At 41.8% G+C, this 21,867-nt stretch overlaps 1 protein-coding gene across 1 annotated transcript in view; it reads left to right on the top strand.

Annotated features, from left to right (window-relative positions):
• Window positions 1-21,867, top strand: part of spred1 (sprouty related EVH1 domain containing 1) — a 73,158-nt gene that overhangs the window by 21,432 nt on the left and 29,859 nt on the right. The gene's annotated exons all lie outside the window — the stretch shown is intronic.

Raw genomic sequence — 21,867 nt, 5'->3', positions numbered from 1 at the left:
TGACGATTAGAAGCAGGGTCTCCAGAGACTACTTTCACATCAAAGCCGCCCCTGAGACGCCGCAGCAGTCCAAATTTGCGGTTCCTCTTTTTTTTAATGGTGAGTGCAAGGTTTTAATTTTCCAAATGCTTGCGGTTCGAATTAAGATCATCTCAATATGTGGGGCTTTGATTGATGTTTGACAAATAGTTTTGGGGCTTTTGATACACATGTGGGATTATTTTTTGATTTATTACACTACCCTGGCGCTGCGGTACCCAGAACATTGTTGTTGGGGTTACAGTCCCAATCCTGCAATGAAAGGTTGGTTCGCGTCGGCGCAAGGCATAAAATCAATGTTACAAAAAACGTTGCCTGTGTAGCTTAACATCTAGTTTATTTTTTGAATTCTTTAGCTGCTTTTCTGTGATTAGGCGTAAACAAAGGGTGGCCTTCAACCACTCTCTTTCCTTGTTACTCTTCTAGCCTATTTATACTCACCTTGATGGGTAGATTTGCTCTTGTGCGGAAGGCACGTTGCATTTTTCTGTCTCTGCTAAGCAGTGTTGTAGTGACGGAGATGAGTCACCACTAGCACCAGGCTGAGGTAGCTAGCTACCATGTTGAGAGAATATGTGGCTAGGACACCTTTCATTATCCCTTTTTTTAGGATAGCTATGCTCATTGCTAACTAACCTGATACTTGCTGTACATAGATGTGTGTAGGCCTATTTGATATTAACGCTAAATAGAACCCTTAGTTTAGAAGGTCATGGTGGAATTCAGTCATTTGTCCAACATCCAAAGGATTGTGTTTGTCTTTTGTTTTGGGTCTGAATGCCTGTTGTGTAGCCTATTTGTAAACAAAATGTAAACAGTAGGCTAGATTTGTCTTTTGGACTCATAAAGATGTGTGATATATATTTCTCCTTTAACGGTTGCTTGGCTTGTGTGGAAGAAGGTAGATGATTCAGCCACAAAAAAAAGAATGAGTCACTGTGAAAAGCAAAAAAATAAAATATCTAGATTTTTTTTTTTTCTCCTGCTAGCGGTTCGATTCCCACTCTGCAGAAGGATAATCTATAGAATCCGATTGGGGTAAGTAGCTTGTTTATTTAGCAAATTATTATTTTTATTTTACCCAAAGTGGACTCCTGGAGCTTGACGGCCTTCCTCCGGTTTGGGCACAAGGGAGGTAGAAAAGGGGCAATTTGGGGAGGGTCATCTCTCCCCTTTTCTGATGCTAATGAAAAGAGGAACGGTTTTCCGCCTTTAGCTTGCAGAGTGTGTCTCTCCTGCAGCATGCTCCACTGCCTGGACATTGTAAGAGTACAAAACTTCAGGCCCGGGATCCAATAACGTGAAATTTCAGCAGAGAAGCGGCCATTGTGTAGAGAGAGGCAGCCGGGGAGGGTGATGGATAGGGGTGGGAGGGGATGGTGACTTGGCGAGCACCCAGGGCTCAGGCCACATCGTCTCTCTCCTCCTCCCCCACTCTTCCTCCACTCTCCCTCTCCTGTCTTTCACCCCCTCCTCTCCCCTCAGGGGCTGGGAAGCCAGAGGGCTGAGGCAGAAGCAAAGCATGATGGCATGCTGGAGCTCTGTGAGCCACGGGCCGGGGCCACAGACAAACGGACACTTTGTCAGGCCAGGAAATGGCTGTCCCAGGATCCCCCTTCTCCACCACACACTGAAGCAGCCAGGCCCTCTGGACACAGGCCTGGCCAGCACGTGCTTGCTCTCAAGTACAGCCCTAGCCTACAGAAGTTCATAATGTAGGCCTTCCTGAGTGGCCTACCACCAAAAACAATGGAGAAAATGCATACCATGACTTTTTAACATGGAAATAACTATTGAAATGGCTGTTCTATGATACAGCCTGCAGTAGCAGCCATTGTGTGGTGTTCAATGTGGGCCTATGTTCCATGAGATTTCTGAAAACATGCAGGTCTTGACATTAACCTGTTTAGCCACTTGTCCTTCAGACAAGGAGGTGACTGAAAATGTTGTTTGATGCAAGAAACCAAAATCAACAATTCCCTGTATGTTATGAGTGCTTGCAAATTTCACCAATCACTTAACTATTTCCACATACAACAGGCAAATCAAAGCAAAATTATTGCATAAAACTGACCCATCACCGCAGTACAAAAAGAGGGTTTGCAATTTCTACAAATCAATGCACATTTACCATTGTGGTTAAATCAAGCCACACAAAAAGAAAAATCCCTCCAGTGCATTTTCCCCACAAATTTGACAAAATCATTGCATATTCCCATGCAAAATGTCAGATTTGCTGGAGCAAAATCAAGCATTTTTGGCCACAAATATCACAAAAAATCCCTGTGGAATCCTAAAGGGACTGACTATAACAAAGAATCAGACAACTGTGTTACCCTCAGCCTATTGGCCTCTTACTTTATTCAAAAGCCCGTCTCAAAATGCAACACTGCCTTTTTAAAACAAAAAAAGCTATTTTCCTTACTCGCTTTTCAAAGATGGCTAGAATAAAACAAGTTTTGTGCTCTTGTAGGAGGCAATCATTCCCTCGTTGCTGACCAGAAATTATAGGGCTAATGACTCATTAACTAGCAAAGAATATAAAGAATTGAGCACACGGCTAGCTGCATGTGGCTTTCGCGCTGAGATCCTACCAATGCTCAATTGTGTTTGCCAATGCAAAAAAAGTATAAAAAAAGACTTAACGTTTTCAGTGTAAACTTAAATAACTTAAACCAAATATTTAGAAAAAATTATATTCGAAATATAATGGAACAATATACTTTTCCATAACATTAACGGTCGCGACTGGGAGACCAATGAGGTGGCTCACAATTGGCACAGCATCGTCTGGGTTAGAGGAGGGGTTGTCCGTCTGGGATGTTCTCGTCCCATCGCACTCTAGCAACTCCTTGTGGTGGGCCGGGCATATGCACTCTGACTTCAGGCGCCAGTTATGCGGTGTTTCCTCCGACACGTTAGTGGAGGACGCATGGCTCTTGACCTTTGCCTCTCCCTAGCCCGTACGGGAGTTGCAGACTGTAACTACCAATCTGGATATCACAAAATTGGGGAGAAAAGGGTGGGGAAAAAAACTAACTAGACAGTCAGGGAGAATCTAACATTCAAAAAATGTCATACCATTGATTTTATATTGGAGTCACTCAGATCGCATAAGAACACAGCATAAGCCATGCAGGAAACTGATTTTAAATCTGCAAATATGCTCTCAGCCCCATGGCAAAATGTGTAGAATTGCAGGAAATTAGCTTTAAAATGTTCTCTTAGACTGATGGCAAAATGCGAAGAATTGCAGAAAATAATCTTTAAAGCAAATGGTCTCTGGCTTCTAATACCGCATCATTGGCTACCCCCCCGCTATATCTTTGCCACCACTGCTAAAACAAATACTAGTGCAAACACTCCTGACCGCTTGTGCCTGTCAATGCAATAGAATAGAGGGAACATTGGCTGAGAGACTCAAGAAATGTAACCACTCAAATTCATACATTGACCTATAGATATAAGGCCTTACTGACAGTACATGAGATCTACATATTTTGAAGTTATGCATTTTTTTTGTTGACAAATACATAGTTTCCAAACCTTGGCGTAAAATAACCTTATTTTGGGTTTCAAATCTCACATCCAACAAGATTGTTTTGAGAGAGGTGTTTGAGCGAACATTCTCAATGCCCTGACTCCACAAACCTGTTTGGCTAGCCTATATTGAGGAAGATGATATAATCCTGAAATGCACATGTATGCCCTCACATGAGAAGAGGAGACCCATGTCCTAGTTTGGTGATGAACTTGAGGGGTTTTAAATTCAGAAGAGAGCTGAAGACTCTCCCCACCCACACCCTCTTTCTACCCCGGGCTCACTCACTCCCTCTGTTTTGTTCTTCTCCTTTTTGTCGGAAATGAAGTCAGTCATCCAGCAGAACATTTGGAATGGGGGGCTCCTCTCTCTTTCTCCCTCTCTCTCCTTGCAGGCCTGAGCCAGCTGATCTGCTTCCGCTCTCATTGTATGTCCAGTGGACTGTGTGCACCCAGGGAGGAGCACGGCGCCCAACCTTTGTCTCCACAGACCGTCCCGCTCTGGACAGGAGGGTTGTGTGTGTGTGTGTGTGTGTGTGTGTGTGAGGACAGTGGAGCAGTTGGTGTCTAGGCTTAGCACACGCTTTTTAGCAGATTGTGGGTTTCTCTTTTTAAGTAGGGGTGTAGGAGTTGTCGCATGAGAGGAGAAATATGAATTGAATTGGAATGAAAGGAAGTGAATCAATTTGTAGATCTTTTAATGTCTGGACAGTGCAAGGCCTATTTTTCCAGACAAATGCTGCTCATTGTCATGTTGCTTTAGGGACGTTCAATTTGATTTCAATCACTTTTTGACCACACCCCTTTTGCTTTGAACAAAAATAACATTTTTTTATTTTTAATTTTTTTATTTAACCTTTATTTAACCAGGCAAGTCAGTTAAGAACACATTCTTATTTTCAATGACGGCCTGGGAACAGTGGGTTAACTGCCTGTTCAGGGGCAGAACGACAGATTTGTACCTTGTCAGCTCGGGGGTTTGAACTCGCAACCTTCCGGTTACTAGTCCAATGCTCTAACCACTAGGCTACGCTGCCGACAAATTTGCCCATGATAGAAGTGGTCAGAGTAACTTTTTAGACCTGAATGCCCAAACATTTAAAGGGGAGAGGTGCTCTAAGTTTGCCCATTTTTATATACCCCATGCTACCATCACTGTAAAACAGGGATGGGTGGGACCCACTTTTGCAGGCCCACGGATCGGTCAGTCTCAACTTAATGTTGTAAAATTGTAGAATACAGAAGGTGCAATTTTGAAATGTGCTTGTGTATCAGCAGTTGTTCTCTTATGTCAGTCACTGACATTCAATCAATTAGCCCATGCCAGCAAAAAAAGGTTAGTCTAGCGGCCAGCTATTTAAACGTATAGTAATCATGGTCGAGGGGGCCCCCATTGATTTTGTTAGCCAGTCTGACTCAAATCTCATATTAAAAACTGCAAATATTTCTCTCCACCTTATGGCAAAATGTGTTCAATTGCAGGAAATGAGCTATAAAAACTGCAAAATGTTCTCTACGACCCATTTTAGCGGACCCCAAGACGGGGTCCGCTAAAATGTTTTGCTCGCAAGGTATGAGAGGGGGGGGCAACACATTTTTGCCTAGGGCCCCATAGAACGCTAGAGCCGGCTCTGACTGCATGTGTGGGTATGGATGTGGGTACGCAGACCCACGAGCCACTGTGGCCCCTCATGATCATTTCAGATTTTGTGGCCCCCGCCCCATCAAAGTTGCCCATCCCTGCTGTAAAAGATAAACAGTTGAGTTTGATATCATCGACAAACAGTGTTGTAAAACTATTTAAAAATACAATTCAAAATAAAGGGATTCAAAATATAATTTTTAAACCTTTAACATCAATTATCAAGAAAAGCGTTAAAAATATATATTTTTCATTTTCGCATATGTTGTAGCTTAGAGCCTGTTTAACATCATCTAAGGTGTTTGCATTATGCCGGCCATCAGTTGAGACACAGCATGCTCTTAAATACAGGGTGGGTGTCATGTTTTGGCTGATAAATACGATTTGAAATGTCAACTTTCAAATGGTAGCACAAAGGTGGTTGGAGGTCCACACATCAGAGAATCTTGACTTGGATGAGAATATCATCTGTTTGAAATTATACTGTCAATCTTCCATAGGAAGCCTATTGAAGTCATAGAAAAATATATAATAGAATAGGCATTCCCCTTTTAAATTGACATTTGACGGTAGGTGGACTGGCAGCCATCTTTGTGGTAGTAATTGGAAGTAAACATTTCAATTCAATGTACTTTTCAATGATGTACCAGCTAAATTGCAGTGGTCTGAAGTAGAGTTGCGCGGTATCTTGAATTTCATATTGTAATACAGTCCTTCTCACATCCTGGGATTTACAGTATTACTGGCTTAGTACTACACAAGGGGGCACCAAAAAAAAAAAGATAAGGCCATTGGCTGTCTATTACCAGAATGCTAACCAAAGTAATAGCACATTTGCATGGACGCTGGTACCTAAATATGCTAAAGTGCGCAAGCGAAAATAATCAAATTGCAAAGACAGGCAAACCAGCTCATAAAGCTATACATGTATAGGTAGGAGCTACCGAATGCGAATGTCATTTTTGGTGCGTTTGGACATTTACAAGCAAATGTGAATGAGAGACATTGTGCAAATGAAAAAAGTTTTGACGCATGCTAGTCTGAAGGACCAACAGTACAGGCTCTGAAGCAGCATGTGTACACGCTGTGTCTGTGTGGCGTCTGGAGTTTCTAGGGCAATGCGCCTGCCTGCTCTGCTTGGAGAAGAGGGGGAGGAGCAGACGGGAGAAAAATGCAAGGAAATCAAGCATTGGCAGCTGTACAGATAACTCATCCAAAGGGCTTGGCCTTCTCAACCTCGGCAGAAAGCGAACAATATACACTGCTCAAAAAAATAAAGGGAACACTAAAATAACACATCCTAGATCTGAATGAATGAAATATTCTTATTAAATACTTTTTTCTTTACATAGCTGAATGTGCTGACAACAAAATCACACAAAAATGATCAATGGAAATCAAATTGATCAACCCATGGAGGTCTGGATTTGGAGTCACACTCAAAATTAAAGTGGAAAACCACACTACAGGCTGATCCAACTTTGATGTAATGTCCTTAAAACAAGTCAAAATGAGGCTCAGTAGTGTGTGTGGCCTCCACGTGCCTGTATGACCTCCCTACAATGCCTGGGCATGCTCCTGATGAGGTGGTGGATGGTCTCCTGAGGGATCTCCTTCCAGACCTGGACTAAAGCATCCGCCAACTCCTTGACAGTCTGTGGTGCAACGTGGTGTTGGTGGATGGAGCGAGACATGATGTCCCAGATGTGCTCAATTGGATTCAGGTCTGGGGAACAGGCGGGCCAGTGCATAGCATCAATGCCTTCCTCTTGCAGGAACTACTGACAGACTCCAGCCACATGAGGTCTTGCATTAGGAGGAACTCAGGGCCAACCGCACCAGCATATGGTCTCACAAGGGGTCTGAGGATCTCATCTCGGTACCTAATGGCAGTCAGGCTACCTCTGGCGAGCACATGGAGGGCTGTGCGGCCCCCCAAAGAAATGCCACCCCACACCATGACTGACCCACCGCCAAACTGGTCATGCTGGAGGATGTTGCAGGCAGCAGATCGTTCTCCACGGCGTCTCCAGACTGTCACGTCTGTCACATGTGCTCAGTGTGAACCTGCTTTCATCTGTGAAGAGCACAGGGCGCCAGTGGCGAATTTTCCAATCTTGGTGTTCTCTGGCAAATGCCAAACGTCCTGCACGTTGTTGGGCTGTAAGCACAACCCCTACCTGTGGACGTCGGGCCCTCATACCACCCTCATGGAGTCTGTTTCTGACCGTTTGAGCAGACACATGCACATTTGTAGCCTGCTGGAGGTCATTTTGCAGGGCTCTGGCAGTGCTCCTCCTGCTCCTCCTTGCACAAAGGCGGAGGTAGCGGTCCTGCTGCTGGGTTGTTGCCCTCCTACGGCCTCCTCCAAGTCTCCTGATGTACTGGCCTGTCTCCTGGTAGTGCCTCCATGCTCTGAACACTACGCTGACAGACACAGCAAACCTTCTTGCCACATCTCGCATTGATGTGCCATCCTGGATGAGCTGCACTACCTGAGCCACTTGTGTGGGTTGTAGACTCCTTCTCATGCTACCACTAGAGTGAAAGCACCGCCAGCATTCAAAAGTGACCAAAACATCAGCCAGAAAGGATAGGAACTGAGAAGTGGTCTGTGGTCACCACCTGCAGAACCATTCCTTTATTAGCGGTGTCTTGCTAATTGCCTATCATTTCCACCTGTTGTCTATTCCATTTGCACAACAGCATGTGAACAGACAGAAGTGTGATTGACTTGGAGTTACATTGTGTTGTTTAAGTGTTCCCTTTATTTTTTTGAGCAGTGTATGATGCCCTGTCACCTTGTTAACCGTTTCACGCATGAGTTCCAAATATCTCTTAACGGTCTCCCCAGCACTCGCTGTTCCAAAATATGATTGTTACTCAACAGGAAAGTTAACCTGTGCTGCCCTCAAACCAAGATGCGCTACCTGCTAATGATCTATAGGCTGTTTCAACTTGTCAATTTCAAATTATTCTCAAACAAGTTATTTTCTAACAACAGTTTGAACTGAGGTGTGTTCCGCCTCATTAATTAAAATAGAAGTAGCCCATTTCACTGTTGTGGACAATTTTATGTTTGAGGCTTTTCTGAGCCGGACAAACTTATCTCTTCAATGAGAGCCCAAGCACTTCCCCAGTGTTTCCCCAGATAAAGTATGTAGGTATTTCCTCAGTCTTGTACAAACTTTTTACGCAGGGCACATTTTCTGGCCTGCGCTCGCATTACCTTCATTGTTGTTTTGCTTACAAATAATAACTCTGGACATATTTGCCAGCTAGGTGTGGCGCCATGTTTGTTGACGTTATACAATGTATTCTAGGTGTCACGTAAATGTCTGTCAGACCAAAGATGTTCATAACAAATTGAGGTTATGCTTTCTGTCAGCCGAGAGTTAGCTTAATATGATCGCCTGTGTTACATCAATCTTTCCTCAATTAGCGCTAGGTCTAATGTAGCCTACATTTTCCGGTTTGGATGATTGTGTTGTGCCGTCGCCACTTCTGTGAATGTCTGAACATTGTTTCCAAAAATAAACTGGTCACATTCAGAACATAGTGTTGTAAAGACTTTGTTTGTGCAAAATGTTTCTGTGTAAAAACAGGGTGACCATCTCAAACGCTGACTGTTGCGTCAATCGAAACTGAAAGTTCTGAATAAGCATTCTAATCACATCGGTTTGAGCGTACGCTGCAGGGACCATTGTAGAATAACCACACCAATTTGTTGGTACATGTCAAAGGGTTAATACAGGCACTTGCTCAGATGCAGTGCATTCGGAAATTATGCAAACCCTTTGACTTTTTCCACATTTTCTTACATTACAACTAGAGGTCGACCGATTAATCGGCATGGCCGATTTTAATTAGTTTTCATAACAATCTGCGTTTTTGGTCACCGATTACATTGCATTCCACAAGGAGACTGTTACGCGAAGTTCAGTAAGGGGAGCCAAGGTATGTTGCTAGCTAGCTAGCTAGCTAGCTAAACTTATCTTATAAAAAACAATACATCTCAACATAATCACTAGTTAACTACACATGGCTGATGTTATTACTAGTTTGTCCTGTGTTGCCTATAATCAATGCGGTGCCTGTTAATTTATCATCGAATCACAGCCTACTTCGTCAAACAGGTGATGATTTAACAAGCACATTTGCGAAAAAAGCACTGTCGTTGCACCAATGTACCTAACCATAAACGTCAATGCCTTTCTTAAAATCAATACACAAGTATGTTTTTAAACCTGCATATTTAGTTCATGAAATTCATGAGGGGCCACCCGGGTGGCGCAGTGGTTAAGGGCGCTGTACTGCAGCGCCAGCTGTGCCACCAGAGATTCTGGGTTCGCGCCCAGGCTCTGTCGTAACCGGCCGCGACCAGGAGGTCCGTGGGGCGACGCACAATTGGCCTTGCGTCGTCTGGGTTAGGGAGGGGTTGGCCGGTAGGGATTTCCTTGTCTCATCGTGCACCAGCGACTCCTGTGGCGGGCCGGGCGCAGTGCGCTAACCAAGGTTGCCAGGTGCACGGTCTTTCCTCCGACACATTGGTGCGGCTGGCTTCCGGGTTGGATGCGCGCTGTGTTTTGAAGCAGTGCGGCTTGGTTGGGTTGTGTATCGGAGGACGCATGACCTTCAACCTTCGTCTCTCCCGAGCCGGTACGGGAGTTGTAGCGATGAGACAACATAGTAGCTGCTAAAACAATTGGATACCACGAAATTGGGGAGAAAAACGGGGCAAAAAAAAAAAAAAAAAAAAGATTCATGTTAGCAGGCAATATTAACTAGGGAAATTGCGTCACTGCTCTTGTGTTCTGTGCAAGCAGAGTCGGGGTATATGCAGCAGTTTGGGCCGCCTGGCTCGTTGTGAACTGTGTGAAGACCATTTTTTCCTAACAAAGACTGTAATTAATTTGCCAGAATTGTACATATATTATGACATAACATTGAAGGTTGTGCAATGTAACAGCAATGTTTAGACTTAGGGATGCCACCCGTTCGATAAAATACGGAACGGTTCCGTATTTCACTGAAAGAATAAACATTTTGTTTTCGAAATGATAGTTTCCGGATTTGACCATATTAATGACCTAAGGCTCGTATTTCTCTGAGTTTATTATAATTAAGTCTATGATTTGATAGAGCAGTCGAACTGGGCAGTGGTAAGCAGCAGCGCGCTCGTAAGCATTCATTCAAACAGCACTTTCCTGCGTTTGCCAGCAGCTCTTCGCAATGCTTGAAGCACAGCGCTGTTTATGACTTCAAGCCTATCAACAACCGAGATTAGGCGGGCCAACCTATAGTCAAAGGTAAATGAAATACAAATGGTATAGACACAAATAGTCCTATAATTCCTATAATAACTACAACCTAAAACTTCTTAACTGGGAATATTGACGACTCATGTTAAAAGGAACCACCAGCTTTCATATGTTCTCATGTTCTGAGCAAGGAACTTAAACGTTAGCTTTATTACATGGCACATATTGCACTTTTACTTCTCCGACACTCTGTTTTGCATTATTTAAACCAAATTGAACATGTTTCATTATTTATTTGAGACTAAGTAGATTTTATTTATGTATTATATTAAGTTAAAATAAAAGTTCATTCAGTATTGTTGTAATTGTCATTATTATAAAAACGATACCGATTTAATGGCCAATTTTTAATTTTTTTTGGTCCTCCAGTAATCGGTATTGGCGTTGAAAAATCATAATCGGTCATCCTCTAATTACAACCTTTATTCTAAAATGGATCAAATACATGTTTCCCATCAATCTACACACAATACCCCATAATGACAAAGCAAAAACAGGTTTTTAGAAAAATATGGCACATTTTCAGGTCTCTCCAGAGATGTTCGATCAGGTTCAAGTCTGGGCTCTGGCTGGGCCACTCAAGGACATTCAGAGAAGCCACTCCTACATTGTCTTGGTAGGGTTGGTGTCCTGTCGGAAGGTGAACCGTTGCCCCAGTCTGAGATCCTGAGTGCTATGGAGCAGATTTTTTATCAAGGATCTCTCTCTGTACGTTGCTCTGTTCATCTTTCCCTCAAACCTGACTAGTTTCCCAGTCCCTGCCGCTGAAAAACCACCCCACAGCATGATGCTGCCACCAGCATAATTCACAGTAGGGATGGTGCCAGGTTTCCTCCAGACGTGACGCTTGGCATTTAGGCCAAATGGTTAAGTCTTAGTTTCATCAGACCAGAGAATCTTGTTTCTCATGATCTGAAAGTCTTTAGGTGCCTTTTGGCAAACTCCATACGGGCTGTCATGCCTTTTACTGAGGAGTGGCTTCCGTCTGGCCACTCTACCATAAAGGCCTGTTTGGTGGAGTGTTGCTGAGATGGTTGTCCTTCTGGAAGGTTCTCCCATCTCCCTAGAGGAACTCTGGAGCTCTGTCAGAGTGACCATCGGGTTCGTGGTCACCTCCTTGACCAAGGCCCGTTTCTCCCTATTGCTGAGTTTGACCTGGCGGCCAGCTCTAGGATGCTTCTTGGTGGTTACAAACTTCTTCCATTTAATAATGATAGAGGACAATGTGTTCTTGGACCTTCAATGCTGCAGAAATGTTTTTGTACCCTTCCCCAGATCTGTTCCTCGACACAATCCTGTCTCAGAGTGGGCACTGTCAACTGTGGGACCTTATATAATGTGTCCCTTTCCAAATCATGTCCAATCAATTGAATTTGCCACAGATGGACTCCACTCAAGTTGTATAAACATCTCAAGGATGATCAATGGAAACAGGATGCACCTGAGCTCAATTTGAGTCTCATAGCAAAAGGTCTGAATTCTGTTATATTTTTATAAAAATTTGCAAGTTGTCTAAAACCCTGTTTTTGCTTTGTCATTACGGGGTATTGTGTGTAGATTAAGGAAACATTTATTTAATAAATTTTAGGATAAGTCTGTAACGTAACAAAATATGGAAAAAGGGAAGGGGTCTGAATACTTTCCGAATGCACTATGTCCATTGTATTTAAATGTTTGAAATGACACCCACCTGTATTCAAGAGTATACGGTGTCTCAACTGATGACAGGCACAACACAAACACCTCAGATGTCAAATAGGGTCTAACTTACAATGTGAAAAACAGAGTTTTAGGGCTGGGTGGTATAACGTGTTTTACTATATTCTGATATTGATGCATATTGATGCACGGACCGGTTTGTGTTTTTACTTGATGTTCTATAACAGTATTTGAATGTTTGGTTTATTAACTGTGATATGCGATGTGTATCGTATATTTTTATAGTTATCCCTCTCCGCACTCTCTCGCCATGCCGCTTTCCAGACCTAGCCCCGCTCCCTGTCACTCAAGAAGTGCATTTGTTCTTGCTTGACTACGAGACACTTGCGTTCAGTCTGCATGGTCAATGCAGCTGATGCAACAATGTTGATAACAATGATGCTGTTTCCACTTTGCTTCTTATTAATATAAATCCACAAGCATTCTAAAATTACACTTAATTTGTGTTTCTTGCCTCTACAATCTGCTAGTTTTTCTTTTCTTAGCAAGTTTTAGCTAAATCGTGTTAGCCGCTAATGCTAATTGGTAGTTAGTTGGCTAGCTAGCTAATAAATATAATGAGTCATAGCAAATGTAGCTAGCTAATACAGCCTAATAGCTGTGATGGTGTTGGCCTAAATCAGCATGTTTGTGCAACAGTATCTTCTAAATTAAATAGGAATATGTTGGCTAAATGAAAACATTTCATGGAGCCAAAAATTATAGGGTCCCCTATGAAACACTGACCAACACTGCTTCCAACCCTGTCACAATAACTCCTCCCTGGCATTTTCATTTGTATTCAAAGTGCCCACTATTATTTATATTCTAACTATTCATGGGTTGCATGTTTCATCACAATATTGTTTTGATGCTAATGATGCACCGACATTACATTTTTGGCCGATATCCGAAATATTTTCCTTGCCAAAAAAATGAAACCGATGACGAATATTAAAAATGTTATTGGCCTTAAGCATTCTAGTACAGTTAAATAGTTAACACACAAACATGGACGCAGCGGTCTAAAGCACTGCATCTCAGTGCAAGAGGTGTCACTACAGTCCCTGGTTTGAATCCAGGCTGTATCACATCCAGGCTGTGATTGGGAGTCCCACATGGCGGCGAACAATTGGCCCAGAGTCGTCTGGGCCGTCATTGTAAATAAGAATTTGTTCTTAACTGACTTGCCTAGTTAAATAAAGGTTACGCACACCACACTGAACAAAAAGTTATTTTTTGGGCATTTACGTATGTTCCCAGTACCAGTAAGACATAATCAAAACCTATTTATTTTACTTATTTGCTGTTCTGTTTCTTTGTTCATTTGGTCAGTCGTTTCATTCTCAACCAGGATTTCTATGGAACGCCGTTTGGGTCTTTGCTATGGAACACTGTTTGTGTCTTTGCGTGTCAAAATATATACTATTTGACATGTCTATTTGACCAATTAGGACCTGAATATGACTGCACGTCGCATAATAATTGAACGCGTTCATAATTTTAACGTAGTTATTACACATTTACACTATCACTCGTATTTCATATGTCACAACGATTCATCGATGCATATGCTATGATGCTGGTAAAGTTGTCTAGCGCACCTACAGTGCTGGTCATAAAGAAAAGCTAGCTAGCTCATGGATGCAAACAATGATCTTCCCCAAAAACATAGCAAAACGATGTCTGTTTCAGTAGCTAACTATATAGCTAGGTGTCATCTAAAATAATTTATAAGACAGTTCTTATTTGATTGATGGTAGTCAGACCAATCTGTGAAGTGAGCCCCGATGATTAGCCACGAGTGGAATTTTTGGTTAGCCTTCAAAATAAAAGTATGTGTGTCAATGACATACTTTTATTTTGAAGGCAAACCGCAAATTCCACTATTGTGCCTAATCCTTATTGTGGCTAGCTTCGCAACACATAACCCAGTCCGGTTGAGCATCACTAACTGGCTGCATATAACCTTAGTTTTGGGTAACAGGGTTAAGTAGCTGGCTAGCTATTTATTTTCATGAACTGTAGTTCAATTTCAATAGGCAAACAACACGTGGCAACCTAGCTAATACTTACTGTCAAGGATTCCTAAATCATTGCTATGTATAATGAAAATGACTGCAAAAATGGCGTTCCATAGTATGTATACCGTGAAGCTAATAGCAGTGATACGATTACTGTGTAACTCCGGTAGGGCAACATCTGAAAAGTAGCGCACTTGATAGTGGGTACTGGTACCCGACCAATCGGCGAAAGCCAACATCACCCACGACAGAACGGTTGTCAGGGGCAATGAATTCCATTATATTGGCTTTAATGGATTTCGCCTTCCACTTGTCTCGCTGAAACTTTCTTACTCTTTCAAATGACTGATCGACTTGTTGACTGCTCAATCCACACAGCAGACATTGTGGGCTAAGTTAGGAATGCTGTGTAGTGCAAAATCATGTACCTACGTTATATAGGTATGCACGTCAGCTTTGACATCGGTTTTCCACATTGCCGTTAAACTAGACATCGGGCCGATGTTGGCAATTTTTTTTAGCTAATATCAGCCGATTCCGATATGTTCACCGATATGTTCACCGATATATCTTGCATCCCTAATTGATGCCCAACTGAGGATTCTACTCAATGCATTGTCAATGAGCGCTGAAGATTTAATTAAAAGTGCATTACATTTGTTTGGAAATACAATGCCAGTGTGTAAATTATCTCAAATGAGTGCAGGAAATGCAGAAATTTATATTTTTGTTTTATACTGTTCAATTCAACATGAACCAATCAAAATGGAGATAGACCCATTGAAATCACTTTGTTTCCACCCTAGGGTAACGCACTACTCAAAGCAAATTTGTTCCAAAACATAAAATACTGTCATACCGTAAAAAATGTGAAAAATACAGTGCTTTATTTTGTCCATATCGTCTAGCCCTACTCAATCTCCTAAAATGTTTTGCCATTCAGGTACAAACAGTAACTTTCGGACTACTTCTACCAAGGGCAAATATGTACGGCAAGTTTCATTCAAATCAAAAGGGCTGCGGTCAAAAAGTGATTGAAATTAAATGGAACGGCACTTTAGTAAGCTGTTGAAGGGCAGAGCGAGTGTATGTGTAGCACCTGATTGTGATACCTCCAGAAATATGGGCGTTCTTCTGTTTATGAAACAGTCTGCATTATTCAGTGATATTGCGTTACCAGGTTTCCGGCATAACTCAAATGGTCATGTGTGACCAGCTAAAAAATTTTTTTTTTACATTGGGTAGAAGCAAAGACTCAGAGCTACAAAATGGTATATCATAGACTGCAGTTGAGGAACAATGGGAAAGTCATTCTGCTTTCATAGTTGATAAACTTGTAACCCCACTTTTGAGAAAATGGTACACCTACTGGAGAGCTCTTTGTCTACACCCTTTCAGCATCATTCACACCCTCTTAAGCCTTAGTCCCACCCATCTCTTTAAGGGTTCACATGTGAGGCCATGTGCTAAACAGAGTGAAAAGTGTAGTAAACAACCAAAGATTAAGACTAAAAATAGTAGCCTACAAAAAGAAACTCCAGGTAGAACTATCTAGTACTTGGCCTATATCCTAATCTAACTTTGGTGCTGGTCATGTTGTTGTTCACATTACTGTCTCTGGTATATAAAAAAACACACATCAAAGTATTTGTCACATGCACAGGTTACAGAATGTGTCAAATGTACAGTTGAATGGTTACTTGCATAGTAGCAATATCAAAAAGTGTCCAGATAAACATATTTTATAGTTATTAGATGACGCTTACCCAGACACACTTGTCTAAATTGATGGGTCATGTGAAGGAAATAATGTAACCCCCAGCCACATCTTGTTCAGGTTTAATGGGTCACTACAGAAGGTTTAAATGGTACAGTGAAATGATTACTAACAATATCAAGAATAGAAAGTGTCAATATAAAAAAAATTAAGTGTCAATGCCAGTAGAGAAAGAACAAAATAATATACAGTATGTACAATAACAATCTCAATAATGATATCAGTGAAACTTGAGACAAGTTAAGTTATATGCATACATTAAGAGGTAAAGTGGATGAGCAGCAGGATATTACAAAAATTATCAGCAACGTATGACTTGTGTGTTAGGAGAGATTCATGTTAATTTGCATAGAGGCACTGAAGATAGTCCGGATGACTGGGAACTTGCCTCCAGTGATGAACCCGTCCGTTCACACCACGTATGAACAAGGGAATCTATATTCGGAGAGCCTGTTTCTGTTCTGCCCTTGACTTTGCTGCAGGGTATGTGATGTCCATGGCCTCTTTGTCGCACAACTCCCCGATCTTCTCAAAAAGGTACGTTTGTCTAGTTGTGTCCAGTCCAGGTGGTGCTTGTACAGGCAGATCATCTATGGGAGGAAAGACATCAGCTATACGCAGCAGCTGAAACCTGGTACTGACTGAGTCCGAACGCTCCTTGGCAACAACAGGAAATAGACAAAAAAATAGAAGACATTACAACCTTGCATAATGCATAACATCAATTGACCTCCCAAGTTTATATAATAAGAATAACCTTATACGATGGACTGAAAATTATATTCACCTGAAGTGCTGGTACTGCTTGTTCTGTGGCAGAGGAGTCAGGTGTTGTTGCCAGCCAAAGCTTTCCACCAGCACCGTACCATCCTCCAGTCCATCCAGCTGTGGAATGTTGACCCCTGTCACAGTGCTGTCCTTCACTACACCAGCAGTCTCTTCACAGATTCCTGAAGGAAGACCGCCTCACTACACAAATAATTAGAGATCTAGAAAAGTTTTGCTAATCATGTTGGAGGTAAAATAATAAACAAAATATTTGTTTATGCTTTATGCAAGTGTTGTCATCGATCCCTTGTAGACACTACACCGCTGATTTTGTCACATGAGATAGCAGCAGCTTTCCACAAGTGTTTGTTTCCTGGGTGGTGTCCTGGTAATGCAATAGTATTATCTTCTGCGTAGCTGTTGATGTAGTTCACAACTTGCTGCAAGTCCTCATGCTTCAGGTGGAACCTGTGCTTGCTTGGGCCGGCTCTATTGATGGGAGGCATTAGACCATTCTCCTTGTATGAATGATTGAGGAGAGTCGGGCGTGTTCTATTGATGCTGCAAGACAAATTCCAGGTGCAAATATATTAGCATTATTATACAATAAATGGCCGTAATCACCGCCAGACACTCCTGGCTAATTTGATGGGTTATGTCATCTGGCGAGGTGGAGTCTTTTGTTTAGACATGTAGCTAGCTAGTGAGCAAGCAAAAAATGAACCATAATCCCAACCCATAGAGTACTAGCAATACAAACCAATTGTCATAGCTAGCTAAAGCTACCCAACTAGGTTCAATGTTAGTTAGCTAGCTAACATTAGGCTATAACTAGCAATGTAAATGTTTTCCTGAGATACGAATAATATTGCTTCACAGATCACACATGTAACATTAGCTAGTGAGCCAGCCAGCTAATATTAGCTAGCAAGCTAACAGTACGCTTTAAATTGGAGTCTTTTGTTTAGACCGCTAGCTAGCTAGCTAGCTAAATAATGAACTATAATCCCAATTCATGGAGTACTAGCAATACAAACCGATTTTTATAGCTTTCTGGCAAAATTATAAACTTTTATATCTGAAAATGTAGCTAGACTCTTACCTGTACACATGGATGAACGCTTCACAGCAGACTGCAACCCTTTTCATTAAATATCACGTACTTTGTCATTTCTGTTTTGTTTGTACAGCTTTCTTGTACAAGTCACTCTGGTTCACACTGACCGTGTGCAATGCCAATGTCATCTGATCTTTCTCCCTCTTTGTCACGGATGCCATGGTTGCCTTTAGTTTTGAAGATGTAATCCAGAGAAACACTTTTGCAGTTCTCCATATCATCATTCAAGAAAGCTGCAGTAGAAAGGATTATCTACATGTACAGAGCAGATCATGTTATAAACAGAAGGTGCTACAAGGCAGACCAATCTGAACTCATCTCTCGGCATGTCCAGTCCATTCATTAGCGGGAAGGTTTCTGTTTTACTAGAATCGTAATTTAACAATTGTATTCGTATTTACAGATGGTATACATGCTTGTTATTAAGGCACATGAAATTTCACATGTTCCAGAAGGCATTTCTGCCCCAAAACACATTTTGATCAACAGCAAAAGTTCACGTTCAAATGGCTCTCCTGGGAAGTAGTAACCTGCAACGTCATGTCACATGCGCTGAATACAACAGTGAACTTTAAAGTGAAATGCTTACTTACAAGCCCTTATGCAGTTTTAAGAAAAATATTAACAAATAAATAACTAAAAGTAACATAATTCAAGAGCAGCAGTGAAATAACAGTAGCGAGACTATATACAGGGGTACCAGTACAGTCAATGTGTAGGGGCTCCAGTTAGTCGAGGTACTATGTAGGTGAAGTTATTAAAGGTGACTATGCATAGATACGAACAGAGAGTAGCAGCAGCATAAAGGGGGGGGACTACTTGTTTCAATATTTTTATAGTTTGGTTAGCTTTTGGCTTGGCTACTTTGAAGCACAGTAAGACATGCATCATAATATGTAGTAAAACATTCAGGTTAAAAAAAATTATGTATATGTTTTCAAAATGCATACTGCCTCCAGCTCATTGCAACGTGGTGTGCGACACGCTGAAGCCTGTCTAGTTGTCTCTGCACTTGAATGGCGAATGGGAAGTGTCAATTACCAGTTTAAAAATTAAAAATAGTACCGCTTAATCGTGGCCATAGTTTAAAAACAAATTTTTACACATGCAATTGCCTTTAGAATAGTTTTACTCAATGATTGGGCTTATTAAAGCACATTTGACTCCAGCAGTAACAACCATTTTCTTGAGCTGTATCAGCAGCTCTCGTGCTACATTGACATATTTCAGTCAATGAACAGGCTGAAGTGCAATATATCGCACATTTTCTGTTCTCCCAGACAATTGGCTGGGGGCAATTTTATTACCAGCTAATGGAAACACTGGTATACAAATATTACTGTATTGTAAAGAACCAAATCTTGATTCATATCTCACGTCACGTACCCCCGTAGGTAGTGTACGACTCTACCCCTAGATTTGAGCCCCCTCCGAGCAGTGGAATGTAAAGAGAATTGTCTCTTCAGGCCAAATGCTCACACAGGAAAAATCTTAGCTCACATCTGTTTCTCCTGTTTGTTTCAAGCCCTAATGTTTGTATGAATCCATCTTCCTAGGAAGGAAGGCTACTTTTGATTAGCATGACCAGTAGTGTGTTACGACATTATGTGCACAAGGGATGTAATGCAGTAGGCTTTCTCCCACCTCTCATCCCTCCTTCAACCGGGACCAGAATTGACTGTGTGGCTTCAAGGCTGCTTAAACCAACTTTTCTATTTTGTTAGTTAATTTATTTTGGAGTTATTAACTTTGGTCATTGATCCTGGAAGGAACTTTGGTCGACTATTACCAGGGCTGGCTAGCATTTGTATGCAGGTCTACCTAAGTTTGGATGCAAGGAAAAAATATGTTTAAGCTCGATTACTAAAATGGATTAATTGATAACTAATAACCTTGGCATAAAGGTTTGCCAAGAGTTGTGGCTGCAGAGCAAAGGGCACCTGTTTGAGTTGTTGCTGCAGTGGAGAGACTTTACACTGGTATGAGTGGAGAAAACGGAACTCGGACAGGAACTGTCTTTTGACGGAGACCATTAGCCTATTTGACATTACTTGAATAGGCAGTCTCTTTGTAAACGTTTTGTAAATTTTCAGTCATCAAGCGTCATTTGACATTTCCTCTCTCATTCCTAGCTCACTGATTACTACAATTGATCACAATTAACAGGAGGGGGTAAATACATGTTCGCAACCAAACCCAGTGGCGCTGGCTATGGAGGATCAAACCTGCCATAATTATAAATAAGTAAATGCACACACAAATAGATAAATACATGGATGAGTAAATGCACACCAATAGATCAATAATTATTTTTAAAATGTAATCCCACTAATTCATTTGATTAATTGATATTATTTATTGCCTTATTTCTTCCAATATGATAATAAGGGGGTGTCAAGAAAACAGACTACATGACCAAAAGTGTGTGGGCACCTGCTCGTCGGCCAGCTCATTTCAAAATCATAGGCATTAACATGGAGTTGGTCCCCCCCTTAGTTGCTAACAGCCTTCACTCTTCTGGGAAGGCTTTCCACCGGATGTTGGAACATTGCTGCAGAGATTTGCTTTCATTCAGCCAGAATCTGAAGTCCTCGGGCAACTTCCTTCAAATTGTTAAGAACTAACGCGTTCACTTTTGTCTGTTGTAGCAGCTAGCTGACCCAATTTTTTTTTAATGCATGCCTCCACACTGAAAAGCAGTTGATCTGGAGAGGCAATGTTTTCAGCAGTGTTAGCCAGCACCGCAAAGTCTCTGGCTACCGCTTGTCTGATTGCAGCCATACTACATGCCAGAAGAACTGGGCTACTGTAGCCATCTACTGGTTGGTCTCTCAAGTATGTGTAGTTTTACTTTGTGGACCATCAGAGCCAGGCAAAAGCAATCTAGCAACACGCCGTGACAACCAATGGTGTGTTAGATACCACCCACAGACATTTGACACCCTGTCATTATCATACAGAAATGAAAAGTGTAAATAATTGGATAATGGATCAATAATTGAATACATACAGGTATGTAGAGAGAAATGCATTTCATTTGGGTCAGTTTTCGTATTTCGTTGCTCTGTCAATTTTTTCATTATTTGTTTATTTTAATTATGGCAGGTTTGGTCCTCCATACTGGCAGGGGTGCCACAGAGAAAGACGTCTCGCGGTCAAACTCCCTCCTTTCTCTCTTCCTCCTAGCCTTTAATATGTTACTAGTAGGATCTGTAAAGTGCTACCCTCAGCACACTTTGACCTTTGTCGTTTCCGGTGGCCCAGTGGAATGTTCTTATCTAATCAGAGAGCCATCAGACTGCAGCCATAGAGCACAGGGAGAGGGCTGGATACATTTACTACACTACAGTAACTACCTGCCTGGCCTGCTGTAGGGGAAAGGTGAGGTCACAGCATGAGCCTGGTACTGTAGCCTGCCCACGTGGTCACTCACCCACTGTTTGACCTGAAAGAGGCGGGACACATCATATGCACTGACTGACACCCCCCAACACACACACACACACATACCGCACACCACACACAAAAGACCGACTTTCTGCCTCTGTCATATGTAGGGGCCTTTTTTAATGTGGTGCTAGTTAGTTATAACCATAGTGCGTTTTAGTTTATGGTAACCTGGGATTGAGTTTTCAGTTGGTATCTTTATAGACTAACAGATTTGCATTTTATGCTTCATTTTATGCTTCTCTCCAATACCTATTGATTGTGGTTTGGTATCCTTGGTTATTACCATTTGTTCAACTCTAACCAGTAGGATAAGTCCTGTCAAAATCATCTGTCAGTGAAGCCCATTGGATATGGAGGTTGTAAATGGTTATTCAAGAGTTTAATATCCTGTTGTTTTTGGGGTGTGTTGTGTTCCCAGGCCCTCCTGCCATTGTCTTTTATCAATCAAATGTATTTGTAAAGCCCTGTCACAAAGTGCTTAACAGAAACCC

The sequence above is a fragment of the Oncorhynchus kisutch genome, linkage group LG7, assembly GCF_002021735.2.
Source record: "Oncorhynchus kisutch isolate 150728-3 linkage group LG7, Okis_V2, whole genome shotgun sequence".
In the NCBI taxonomy this organism is placed as follows: domain Eukaryota; kingdom Metazoa; phylum Chordata; class Actinopteri; order Salmoniformes; family Salmonidae; genus Oncorhynchus; species Oncorhynchus kisutch.
The sequence above is the reverse complement of the archived record's forward strand: the minus strand, read 5'-3'. Positions and strand labels throughout refer to the sequence as shown.